At 35.3% G+C, this 13,378-nt stretch overlaps 1 protein-coding gene across 1 annotated transcript in view; it reads left to right on the forward strand.

Annotated features, from left to right (window-relative positions):
* ADGRL3 (adhesion G protein-coupled receptor L3) overlaps nucleotides 1–13,378 on the forward strand; it is a 579,390-nt gene that overhangs the window by 107,411 nt on the left and 458,601 nt on the right. The window lies entirely within an intron of this gene.

The following is a 13,378-nucleotide window of genomic DNA, read 5'->3' on the forward strand; positions in this document are numbered from 1 at the left end:
TATTTCCCAAGTTACTGGAGAATAACCATTACTCTAACATTTGTTGGTATGAAAAATTGCATTAACTGATACCAGTTTCTATGAAATTAAGTATTTATAATACTTTGTCACATATGTTACAGCAAGATATGTAAATCATATTTATTTGTAACTAGACTTATAAATGGTAAAAGAAAAAAATTTTTTTATGCATATGGGCTTATTTCCATATATAAATATATGTTAAGAGTTTTGACTTGAAAAGACTTTCATCTTTCCAAAACTGTTAGTACTCATGACTATTAGTACTATCAACCTTATGAAAATAAACATTTGGAGCTGTTTCTTGGACATGTTAGTTCATTCAGGATGTAATATTATGAAAATAACATAATTCTAAAAAATATTTCCATATGTAAAGAGAAAAACATACTTCAAATGTATTATAATATACAAGAGGATATGGTTATGAGCTAATATGAAAAGAGGAATATAAATGGCTATGGGTTTGAAGTTAACAGTATAGTAATGTTACATGAAAGATTTATAAGTCTTCTACCAATATGAACATCTTACTAAATATACTATTCTAATATTATTTACTGATTTAACATTGAGTTTCTTATTTCATTGTAATTGGTTTTGCTTCAGTTTCCGAATTATGCCCACCACGTTCTGGCAACATGCTACATCCTTGAGCATTTCTGTTGTCTATTAATATATATATATTAATACACATATATATATATGATTCTGATATATTTCAATGCTCCTCATTTTGTTTAGATACTATTTTTTTAAATCTTATTTCTCTCCCCAAACCACAACTTTTTGTCTTTCCATTAAAATATAGAGTAAAAATAGTTATAATCAGTTTCATCATTTATAATCATCTAGACAGGGTGAGTTATTTCTCTGACAGTATTTTAGTAATTAGGTTCACAAATATGCACACCTTTTTCACAAATTAGTCTCTGCAAATTTGCTGCAATAAAAGATCTTTTACTTTTGCAAGGATTTCAAGTAGATCATTTTTGCCTAAGGAGATAGGATTCTGAATTACTTTCCAAGTTTGGATCTTAAAAAAAAAAAAAAAAACAGTGGGATCTTCCTAATAACTTTAAATTCAATTATTTCTTCCAATAGCATTTCCCTACTGTGACATTAAAAGAAAACACTGCAACTATAACAATAATAATTATATAAAATATTTTAATGAAAGTCATAGAAAGTATAAATTAATAAAAGAAGCACAAGTCCACATGGATATTAGAATGAAATATGACCCTTATTCTGCAAACTAATGGAAATAAAAATGTGTCTTAGTGTAAGTTATGAGGTACGTAACATATATCTCAAATGTTACATTATTGTATGTAAATAAAAGATGATTTTCCTATATGATATAATTGGATATATATCTTATAGCTGTAATTGCATTATAATAGGCTGTCAGGAACAAATGACCAAAAAGGAGCTGCAATATAAGTCATATCTTCCAGAGTCCTTTAGTCTGTTGTACCACAGTTCTTGTAGGAACCAGTTGAAGAACATGTTGCTTTGATGGTTGTGGCATGAACTCTGTGTACCCTTAGTTTTGAAACTATTATGTCAGCAGTGTTGGCATGTACACAAATATAAATAAATAATATAACTTCTGAGACATAAGTGTATAGAGCATTTATTTTATGTATTTCTTGGATGTTGATTGATTTTAGGAAAAAAATAATGTGTCTGCCCTGGAATCACGTTGTTATAACATTATCAAAATTTAATGTTTACTTTTTCTTTCATTTATTAATAAGTAGAGGGATATGTTTCTCATCCATTTCTTTGATTGTTTTATTTTAAAATATATTTTATTTGCTTTAGGATGATGGAGAAGACATTAATTTTATTTTGCTATTTATGATACTGATACTCAAACAGATAAAATGATTAATCCAGAGTTAAATATGATCCTGTGCCTTGAAGTTTAGATATATATTAATCTGTTTTCATAGCTAGTTTATTTGGAAAGCAGATTGACTTATCTTTAGTTTTATTAATAAAAGTATGTATTTTATTAACAAAATGAAAAAACAACAGTTTAAATTCTTAGACTTTTGAATTCAGAAGTAAAATTTCCTAGTATAAGTGGAAACAAATTGGAAATGAAATATTCAGCAATGGTGTAGAGACATTTTAAGAAAATATATCTTTGAAGCTCCAAAATCATATTAATATCTTTAAAAAGACATTTAGAAACCACCCCCTTACTCTCAGATATGTATGCCCCCTCTTGTAGGTTCAATGCTTTGATTTTTTTGCTTTGAGATCTTTGAAGCAGACTTTGGTTTCAAATCCAAGCCATGCATCCCAGTACACATGGATTTCTGAGCAAGTTAGAATTAAAATACTTGCCTTGAAGGGCCATAATGAGAATAGAAAGTTTGTGTTTTTTTTCACATGTGTAATAGCATGCTGCCAAAGTGATTGTTATTATGACTAGAGAAATGTTTTCTATATTATCTTCTATTGTTGAATAGATGTTAGTCTGGATTTTGATGTTTGTTTTCTTATGAAAGTCAAAGTTTTTAAATAATTCCTGTCTCCCTCTATCATCAAGTTCATATTCCAAAGAAATATGATAGTATGTGTTTACGTTTGTACATGTTTTTCTTGCTGTAGTTTTTAAAAATGTTATGGTCACTATGTAAAGAGTTCTGGTTCTGGGAAAATCCTTAAAGCACATGAAGTTTATCTTTAAAGCCAGAAAGATTTTTAGGGGTGGATGTGTTGCAGACTTTTACTTCTTTTTGTTCTGGGACCTTAGACCTCATTGTTTTAGTATGTTTAGTCTCTCTTCCCTACCCCACTCCTTGCTTTATAGTCCTATATAAGAATACCATTACTTTCTTACTTTAAAATTCTAATTTCAGGTGAAGCACATGCCTCATAATGAAGGAAGAATGCTAACCAAAGTTTTATCTGTCTGGAGAGGAAAAAGAGAAATACATGCTGAGGAGATAATCCAAACTAGCCACCCCTGTTCCAAAGACAAATTTAAATTTATGTGGAATATCACAAAATGATTTATCTTTTGTGGCTCAGCTGGTAAAGAACCTGCCTGCAGTGCAGGAGACTTGGGTTCCATCCCTGGGTTGGGAATATCCCCTGGAGAAGGGAATGGCTACCCACTCCAGTATACTGGCCTGGAGAATTCCATGTGCTGTATATCCATAGGATTACAGAGTCTGACAAGACTGAACAACTTTGACTTGACTAGATTAATAACAGGCATAATACTGTACAATATGTTACAGATATAAGCAAAGCTATTATTTCTTGAAAGTGTTTCTCTGAGTTCACCTACATACTTAAAAGAGGCTATATTTTGCATTATGAAAATGTCACTTGTCTGAAAAGAAATGTTGCTTCTGAATTTCTCCACAAGTCACTCCTTTAGTCTTGGCATTGAATAATCAAGCTTTGTAGATTTTTTTCTCCTCTGTTTAATTATTGTATTTCAAGCAGTAATCTTTGTAAATTTTTAAAGGAAGTCTTATACTTGTGAATTTTGTCTCACCAGTGTCATTTTATTCTGTCAATATTGTTGGAAACATCTTGATAGACTACATAAGGAATAGTCACCCACACACTGTTTACATTAGTAATAAACAGAGATAGAATTTTAGGAGGGAGTATAGGCAATACCATCTTTCCAGAATCTTCCTCTTAATGAAGTAACTAGCACAATGGAGAGTCAGCTGTATTTTTAAACCCAACAGGCAAAAGTGTCGAATAGAAACCGTTAAGTGTCAGAAGGAAGGGTCTGAATATAAAGTTTGCTAAAACTGAGCATGATAAGTTCTCCTCTAAGGAAATGCCTCTTGGGCAATCCAGTCTAGGAGCTTAGAAAACTAGGACTCTTTCCAAATTCACATTACCACACAATTTCTTTTATAGCTGGACAGTTTGTGGGCTAAGGCCACAAAGCCTAAATAGAATTTATAATATGATACTTAATTATCTTTGAATTCTGAAGACCCTCCTCTGTAAGACTAAAACCAGAATTATTTAAGTAGGCTCTTTTACATATGCACATAGGTTTGGGAATAAAGTAGTTATCTCTTCTGCATTGAGATATTTCCAGAAGGAAAAATTGAACAAGAAGCAGCTATTTAAACTTATTCCCACTTCTCTTATCCCTACCCCCCTTTCCTGACATCTGGCCTTTGGTTAATAGAACCAATGGCTAAAAATAATTCTGATCTCAGGGAGGCTCATGGGTACAAATAAGGGAAGAACACTCACCACTGCAAATCTGTATATTCTTGACAGAAAATGAGGGATAGATGGTGGGGTGCTTGTGTGTGCTGGTTGCTTCAGTCATGTCTGACTCTTTGCAAGCCCATGGACTGTAGCCTGCCAGGCTCCTCTCTGTTCATGGGATTCTCCAAGCAAGAGTACTGGAGTGGGTTTCCATGCCTTTCTCCAGGGGAATCTTCCCAACCCAGGGATCTAACCCATGTCTCTTATGTCTCTCTCCTGTTGTTGGCAAGCAGCTTCTTTACCATTAGTGCCACCTGGAAAGCACTAACTGGGAAAATCCTGGGGAGATAATCACTACATATCACCTACTCCAAGCACAGTTTAGTATTTTATGTGAAATAGCATGAAACAGTTTCCCCTTTACTGAAATTAACGATGCTAATCACAAAGACTTGGAATCTCAGAATCTTTCAGGCCTCCACAGTACCACCTCCCCTACAAAATCTAAACTAAAGATAAATCTTGTTCCCACAGGCAGTACTTCAATTCTGAAAGAAAAGCAGTGTCTCAGTTTTAGTCTCATAGCACCGGATGCTCTATGATCTGACTGAAGATCCTGCTTTTCAAGAAGAGATTTGGGAAATTAGTTAAACTTGAATTCAGATTTTAGTTTCGTTACATGTTTTACATGACCCTTTGTGAATTTGTCCTCACTTTTCATCACTGATCTGAGGAGACTAATAATGAAGCCCTGGGCTGGAACTTACTGGAATGTGTGCTGCTACTTCTGACCTGAGACCTGGCTGCCTCTTTTTTCTTTCACCTTCCCTCCACTCCAGGTTGCTGAGGTCAGACTAATGAAAGAAACTGGATATGGGAAGCACCGGTCAGGCTTCATGCTAACCACAATCTGTAAAATTACCTAAAAATTTTAAAATCAGTGGTATTTTTCCCTCTGAAATGAAATGTTGTTCACAAAAGGTAAAAAGAAATGTTGTCACATTAAAGTGAAATAACTAGTGAATTCCATGCTGAAAAAGTTTAAATATTTAAAATTTTTATTACGAATAGAAATAAACTTTTAAAACAGTGTAAAACTTCAAATAATCCCTTCTTCCCCATACTTTAGTTTAAATTGCAGTTTTAAATTTGATAAAATTCTGTATGTTCTACCATAAAAATAATTTCTGCAATTTTTACAGCATCCTGATTTCTATTGTTAACATATACTAAATGAACCATTGTTAGTAAATGGTATAATTCATTTGTAACAGGAAAAAATACATATACATATATGTATGTGTATATATACACATATATGTATTTATATAGTTCTTGTTCAGTCGCCCAGTCATGTCCGACTCTTTGCGACCCCATGGACTGCAGCACACCAGGCCTCCCTGTCCCTCACTATTTCCCAGAGTTTGCCCAAGTTCACGTTCATTGCATCAGTGATGGCTTCTGGCCATCTCATCATCTGATGCTCTTTTCTCCTTCTGCCCTCTATCTTTCCCAGGATCAAGGACTTCTCCAGTGAGTCGTCTGGTCACATCAGATGACCAAAATCCTGGAGCTTCAGCTTTAGCATTAGTCCTTCCTGTGAATATTGAGGGTTGATCTCCCTTAAGATTGACTAGTTTGATTTCCTTACTGCCTAAATGTCTTTCAGGAGTCTTCTCCAGCACCAAAATTCAAAGGCATCAATTCTTTGGTGTTCTGCCTTCTTTACGGTCCAGCTGTCACAACCATACATGACCACTGGAAAGACCATAGACTTGACTGTATGGACCTTTGTCGGCAGAGTAATGTCTCTGGTTTTCAACACACTGTCTAGGTTTGTCTAGCTTTCCTGCCAAGAAGCAATCATCTTTTGATTTTACGGCTGCAGTCACTGTTTGCAGTGATTTGAAGCCCAAGAAGAGGAAATCTGTCACTACTTTCACCTTTTCCCCTTCTATTTCCCATGCAGTAATGGAGCTGGATGCCATAATCTTAGGGTTTATATATATATATATATAGTCTTAAGCTGACTCTTTCATTCTCCTCCTTCACCCTCATCAAGAGGCTCTTTAGTTCCTCTTTGCTTTCTGCCATTAGAGTGGTATCAGCCACATATTTGAGGTTGTTGATGTTTCTCCCACCTATCTTGATTCCAGCTTCTAATTCATCCAGCCCAGCATTTCTCATGATGTGTTCAGCATAGAGGTTAAACACATAGGGTGACAGAAGATAGCCCTGTTGTACTCCTTTCTCAATTTTGAATCAGTTTGTTCCATATAGTGTTCTAACTTTTGCTTCTTGATCCTCATACAGGTTTCTCAGGAGACGGGTAAGATGGTCTGATATTCTCATCTCTCTAAGAGCTTTCCACAGTTTGTCATGATCAACACAGTCAAAGGCTTTAGTGTAGTCAATGAAACAGAGACAGATGTTTTTCCAAAATTCCCTTGCTTTTTCTATAATCCAGCAAATGTTGGAAATTTGATCTCTAGTTACTCTTTCGTTTCTAAACCCAGCTTGTACATCTGGAATTTCTTGGTTCGCATAATGCTGAAGCCTAGCATGCAAGATTTTAAGCATGACCTGACTAGCATCAGAGATGAATGCAATTGTTCAATGGTTAGCAGATTCTTTGGTTCTACCGTTCTTGGGAACTGGGATGAGGACTGATCTTTTCCAGTCCTGTGGCACTGCTGGATCTTCCAAATTTCCTGACATAATGAGTGGAAACCCTTGATAGCATCCTTGTTTAGGATTTTGAATAGTTCTGCTGGAATTTCATTGCATCCACTAGCTTTATTAACAGCAGTGCTTCTTAGGGGCCACTTCACTTTGCACTCCAGAATGTCTGGCCCTGGGTGACTAACCACACCATCGTATAATCCGGTTCATTAAGATCTTTTTTATACAGTTCTTCCATGTATTCTTTCCATCTCTTCTTGATCTCTTCAGCATCTAATAGGTCTCTACCATTTTATCCTTTATTGTGCCTATCTTTAGGTGGAATGCTCTCTTGATATTTCCAGTTTCATTGAAGAGATCTCTAGGTTTTCCCTTTTGTTGTTTTCTTCTATTTTTGAACACTGTACATTGAAGAAGGCCGTCTTGTCTCTTCTAGATACTCTTTGAAAGTCTGAATTTAATTGGATGTACCTTTCCCTGTCTCCCTTGCTTTTCTCTTCTCTTCATTCTTCTGCTATTCATAAAGCCTCCTCAGATAACCACTTTGCCTTCTTGCTTCTCTTTTCCTTTGTGATGGTTTTGTTTGCTGCCTCTTGTACAATATTACAGACCTCTGTCCATAGTTCTTCAAGCACACTGTTACCGAGATCTAGTCTCTTGAATCTATTTGTTACCTCTACTGCAAATTCATATGGGATTTGATTTAAGCTGTGTCTGTCTGGCCTAGTGTTTTTACCAGTTTTGTTTTTTTTTTCTTAAGTCTGAATTTTGCTATGAGAAGCTGATGATTTGAGCCATAGTCAGCTCCAGGTCTTGTTTTTACTGATTGTATATAGCTTCTCCATCTTAGGCTACAAAGAATGTAGTTGATTTGATTTGATTATTGACCATTAGGTGATGTCCTTGTGTAAAGTCAACTTATGTTGTTGAAAAAGAGTATTTGCTATGACTAGTACATTCTTTTGGCAGAATTTGGTTAGCCTTTGCCCTGCTTCATTTTGTTTTCCAAGGCCAAACTTGCCTATTTCTCCATGTATATCTTGACTTCCTAGTTTTGCATTCCAATCCCCAATGATGAATGGAACATATTTTTTGGGTGTTAGTTATAGGAGGTCTTCTAGGTATTCATAGAACTGATCAGCTTCAGCTCCTTCAGCATCGATGGTAGCGGCATAGACTTGGATTACTATGATGCTGAATGACTTGCCTTGGAAACAAACAGAGATCGTTATGTTGTTTTTGAGGTTCCACAGTTCCAAGTACTGTATTTCAGTTCCAAGTACTGTATTTCAGACTCTTTTGTTGATTATGAGGGCTACTCCATTCTTTCTGTGGGATTTTTGCCCACTGTAGCAGACATAAAGGTCATCTGAATTAAATTCTCCCATTCCTATCCATTTTAGTTCCCTGATTCCTAGGATATTGATGTCTATTCTTACTGTCTCCTGCTTGACTATGTCCAATTTTCCTTGATTCATGGAGCTGATATGCCAGATTCCTATGCAATACTATTCTTTGCAGCATCATATTTTACTTTCTTCCCCAGACACCTCATCAACCAAACTTCATATCTCCTTTGGCCCAGACACTTCATTCATTCTGGGGCTATTGGTGACTCTCCTCCACTCTTCCACAGTAGCATATTAGACACCTTCAGACCTGGGGGACTCATCTTTCGGTGTTACATCTTTTTAGCCTTTTATACAGTTAGTGGGATTCCCATGGCAAATATACTGGGGTGATTTGCTATTGCCTCCTCCAGTGGATACCATTTTGTCAGAACTCTCTGCTATGACCCGTCCTTCTTGTGTGGCCCTGCATGGCATGGCTCATAGCTTCATATCTTACGCAAGTCCCTTTGCCTTGGCAAGGCAATGTGTATACTCTGCTTTTAGCAGCAACAAAAGACATGAAATCATTGTCCATTCCAGTCTGAATAGAAAAAAAAATAGTATATAATAAACACATGAAGTCTGTTTATCTACCAAAAATTAGGAAACTTGGTCATTATGGGAAAAAAAAATACTGTGCATTAAAATACAAATAAAAAGCTAACTCTTTTTTTTTTTTTTTGAAATGTTTAAACTTAACTCACTGTGAAAAGATAGGAAAGGAGAGAGTCAGGTATTAGAGAAAGAAGAGAGGTATTTTTATCTAAAGCCTCAGCCTTCAAGAATGTAACTATTAGCTGCTTCTGATTCCTCTGCCTTGTTACCTGGATATAGTTTCCAAGCCAGAAATGGGGAAAGATAATGAGGGATTCTTCACCATAAGGACAGGATAGAAAAGGGAAACATGTACAGGTTAAAACCAAAGAGTGACAGCTTCCTTATTTGTCCTATATTGTGCCCATCTTTACATGAAATGTTCCCTTAGTATCTCCAATCTTTGGAACTCTGCATTCAGATGGGTATATCTTTCTTCTCCTCCTTTGCCTTTCACTTCTATTTTTTTCTTATTTAATTTTTAGGCCTCCTCATCAACCATTTTATCTTTTTGCATTTTTCTTGAGATATGGTTTTGATCAACAGCCATCTGTTTAATGTTAGGATCCTCTGTCCATAGTTCTTCAGACACTCTGTCTATCAGATCTAATCCCTTGAATCTATTTGTCACTTTCACTGTATAATTTAAAGGATTTGATTTAGGTCATAACTGAATGGCTTATTGGTTTTCCCTACTTTCTTCAATTTAAGTCTGAATGTTGTTATAAGGAGTTCATGATCAGAACCACAGTCAGCTCCTGGTCTTGTTTTTGCTTTCTGTATAGAACTTCTCCATCTTCAGCTTCAAGAAATATAATCAGTCTGATATTTCTACTGACCATCTGGTGATGTCCATGTGTAAAGTTTTCTCTTGTATTGTTGAAAAAGGGAGTTTGCTATGACCAGTGTATTCTCTTGGCAAAACACTGTTAGTTTTTACCCTGCTTCATTTTGTACTCCAAGGCCCAACTTGCCTGTTAACTCCAGGTATCTCTTGACTTCCTCCTTTGAATTCCAGCCTCCTATGATGAAAAGGATATATGGGTGCATATGTCTTTCTGAACTATAGTTTTTGTCTCAGTGTATTCCCAGGAGCGAGATAACTGGATCAAAATGGTAATTCTATTTTTAGTTTTCTGTGGAAACTCCATATTGTTCTGCATACTGGCTGTGGCAGCTTACATATCCACCAACAGTGTACAAGCATTCCCTTTTTTCCATATCCTCTCCATATTTTTTATATATAGATTTTTTAATGATGGCCTTTCTGACCAGTGTAAGGTGTATTATAGTTTTGATCTGCATTTTTATAATAATTACTAGTGTTAAACATCTTTTTCTGTGCCTACTGACCATCTGTATGTCTGTGGATAAATGTCTATTAAGGTCTTTTGCCCATTTTTCAGTTGGTTTTTTTTTTAAATTGTTGTTGAATTGTATCAGCTATTTGTTTATTTTGGAGAATAAGCCCTTGTCTGTTGCATACTTTGCAAATATTGATATTTTCTCCTACTCAGTAGATTATCATTTTGGTTTTGTATGGTTTTATTTGCTAGGCAAAAGTTTGTAAGTTTGGATTATGTCCCATTTTTTTATTTTTATGTTTATTGACTTGGAAGACTTAAAAAAACCTAAAAGTGCAATTTATATCAGAGAACATTTTAACTATGTTGTCTTCTAGGAATTTTATGTTGTCATGTCTTATGTTTAAGTATTGAGACATTTTAGTTCCTTGTATCACCTCAACAGAACTTTTGCCAGGCTCTCCTCTTACCTTTTGTGCTTTGACAATGATTCTTTTTGGCAAGATGCTTTGGTTGATAAAACGTAATTTGGAACACAGGATTAACTGGAGTGGATAGGGGAAAAAAAAAGAAACAAACAAACTAAGTAACTTAAAGAATTTGTATCATTAAAAAGTGATTTTTTTTCACTTTTTGTGTATATCCATTGAGTAAATAAAATTGTTAATTTTATTTTGTTAGAGAGACACCTTGATGTTTCACCAATTCAGTTCAGTTCAGTAGCTCAGTCATGTCAACTCTTTGCGACCCCACAGACTGCAGCATGACAGCCTTTCTTGTCCATCATTAACCCACACAGCTTGATCAAACTCATGTCCATCGAGTTGGTGATGCCATCCACCCATCTCATCCACTATCATCCCCTTCTCCTCATGCCTTTAGTCTTTCCCAGCATCAGGGTCTTTTCCAATGAGTTGGCTCTTCATATGAAGTGGCCAAAGTGTTGGACTTCAGCTTCAGCATCAGTACTTCCTATGGATATTCACGGTTGATTTCCTTTAGGATTTACTGGTGGTCTGATATTCCCATCTCTTTAAGAAATTTCCACAGTCTGTTGTGATCCACATAGTCAAAGGCTTTAGCGTAGTTACTAAAGCACAAGTAGATGTTTTTCTGGAACTCTCTTGCTTTATCAATGATCCAATGGATATTGGCTATTTTATCTCTGCTTCCTCTGCCTTTTCTAAATCCAGATTGATCATCTGGAGGTTCACAGTTAATGTACTGTTGAAGGCTAGCTTGGAGAATTTTGATCATTACTTTGCTATCTTGTGAAATGAGTACAATTGTGTGATAGTTTGAACATTCTTTGACATTGCCTTTCTTTGGAATTGGAATGAAAACTGAACTTTTTCAGTCCTGTGGCCACCGCTCAGTTTTCCAGATTTGCTGGCATATTTAGTACAACACTTTCAGAGCATCATCTTTTAGGAAATGAAATAGCTCAACTGGAATTCCATCACCTCCACTAGCTTTGTTTAGCGATGCTTCCTAAGGCCCACTTGACTTAGCATTCTAGGATTTCTGGCTCTAGGTGAGTGATCACACCATCATGGTTATCTGGATCATGAAGATCTTTTTTGTATAGTTCTTCTGTGCATTGTTGCCACCTCTTCTGAATATCTTCTGCTTCTGTTAGGTCCATACCATTTCTTTCCTTTATTATGCATATCTTTGCAGGAAATAGTCCCTTGGTATCTCTAAATTTTTTGAAAAAATCTCTAGTCTTTCCCATTCTATTGCTTCTTCTCTTTCTTTGCATTGATTACTTAGGAAGGCTTTCTTACCTCTCCTTGCTATTCTTTGCGACTCTTTGGAACTTATAGGGATATGATTGTATTATGGGTAGTTCAAGATCCTTAATTTCAAACTAAATGCATAAGAAAAACAAAAAGCCTGCTGTTTTATTTTGTCAATAAAATTACTTTCATACAAGAAGTGCAAGTTTTAGTTTTCAAACATTTAACGAATAGCCAGGGTTTCTATATTGCAGTCAACCTTTATAGAAAGCTTATATATATGAAATGAGTATTGAAAGCTGAGGCTGAGCAAGTCCAGGCTTGATGGCACAGATATATTAAATTAACCATAGAAATAAGCTATTCCTAAAGATTCTCCCACTTAATGCTACTATGCCAGGAATCTTGATAAGTGCCAGGCATTTAAGCATGACTAAAATAGTCCTTCATTATAAGGAGGTTTAATGGAGAAGATTATATAAGCAATTACATTGAAAAAAAATGTAGTAGATGCAGTAAGAATGATGTGGATAAATGATACATTATCCATTTATTATTGTTGCAGACACATGTTTGCTATTGAGAATTGTTATGAAACATCAAGGTGTCTCCCTCACAAAATAAAATTAAAAATTTTATTTACTTAATGATATACACAAAAACTGAAAAAGATATTTTTTAATGATACAAATACTTTAAGGACTAATCAAAAGAACTCCTGTACTAGACTGAGAAGCCTAAAGTGTGAAATCGTAGCTAAATCTTAAAGTGTATATGAAAAAATCATCAGAAGAACATTCAGGGTTAAGGAGAGTTATGGGATTGCTTAGATGGGAACGGAAGTAAAAACTAATGCAGTTCAGTGACACGGAAATTCTTTCTAGGAAAAGATGAGGTATATAGTCACAAAATAATGGCCTTGACTATCATGTTCAGAATATTGGATTTTATAATGGCTGTAGTAATTTGCTAGGACTGCCATAAGAAAATACCACAAACTGTGTGCCTTAAACAAAAAGACATTTAACTCTGAACAGTTCTGGAAGCTAGTTGTTTGAGATCAAGTTGTCGGGAGGTTTGCTTTCTCCCAAGGCCTCTCACCTTGACTTGCATATGGCTTCTGTGTGCTCTCACACAGTCTTTTTTCTGTGCATATGCATCCCTGGTCTCTTCCTTTTCCTATAAGTACTTCATTCTTATTGAATTATTGAATTGCATAATGGAAGCCTGAGAGCAAGTTAGAATTCCTATTGAATTATAGCCTCATTTGATTTTAGTTCTTTAAAGTCCCTATTTACAAATATGGAGTTTAGGGCCTCAACGTATAATTTGGAGGGACACAGGTTTGTCTATAATGATAAACATGAAGAGAGTTGCCTGAAAGACTTTAAGAGAAGAAGCACATTCCTACATTTGTAAAATTTGTGTCTAGATA

Source organism: Budorcas taxicolor, chromosome 6 (genome assembly GCF_023091745.1).
Source record: "Budorcas taxicolor isolate Tak-1 chromosome 6, Takin1.1, whole genome shotgun sequence".
Lineage (NCBI taxonomy): Eukaryota > Metazoa > Chordata > Mammalia > Artiodactyla > Bovidae > Budorcas > Budorcas taxicolor.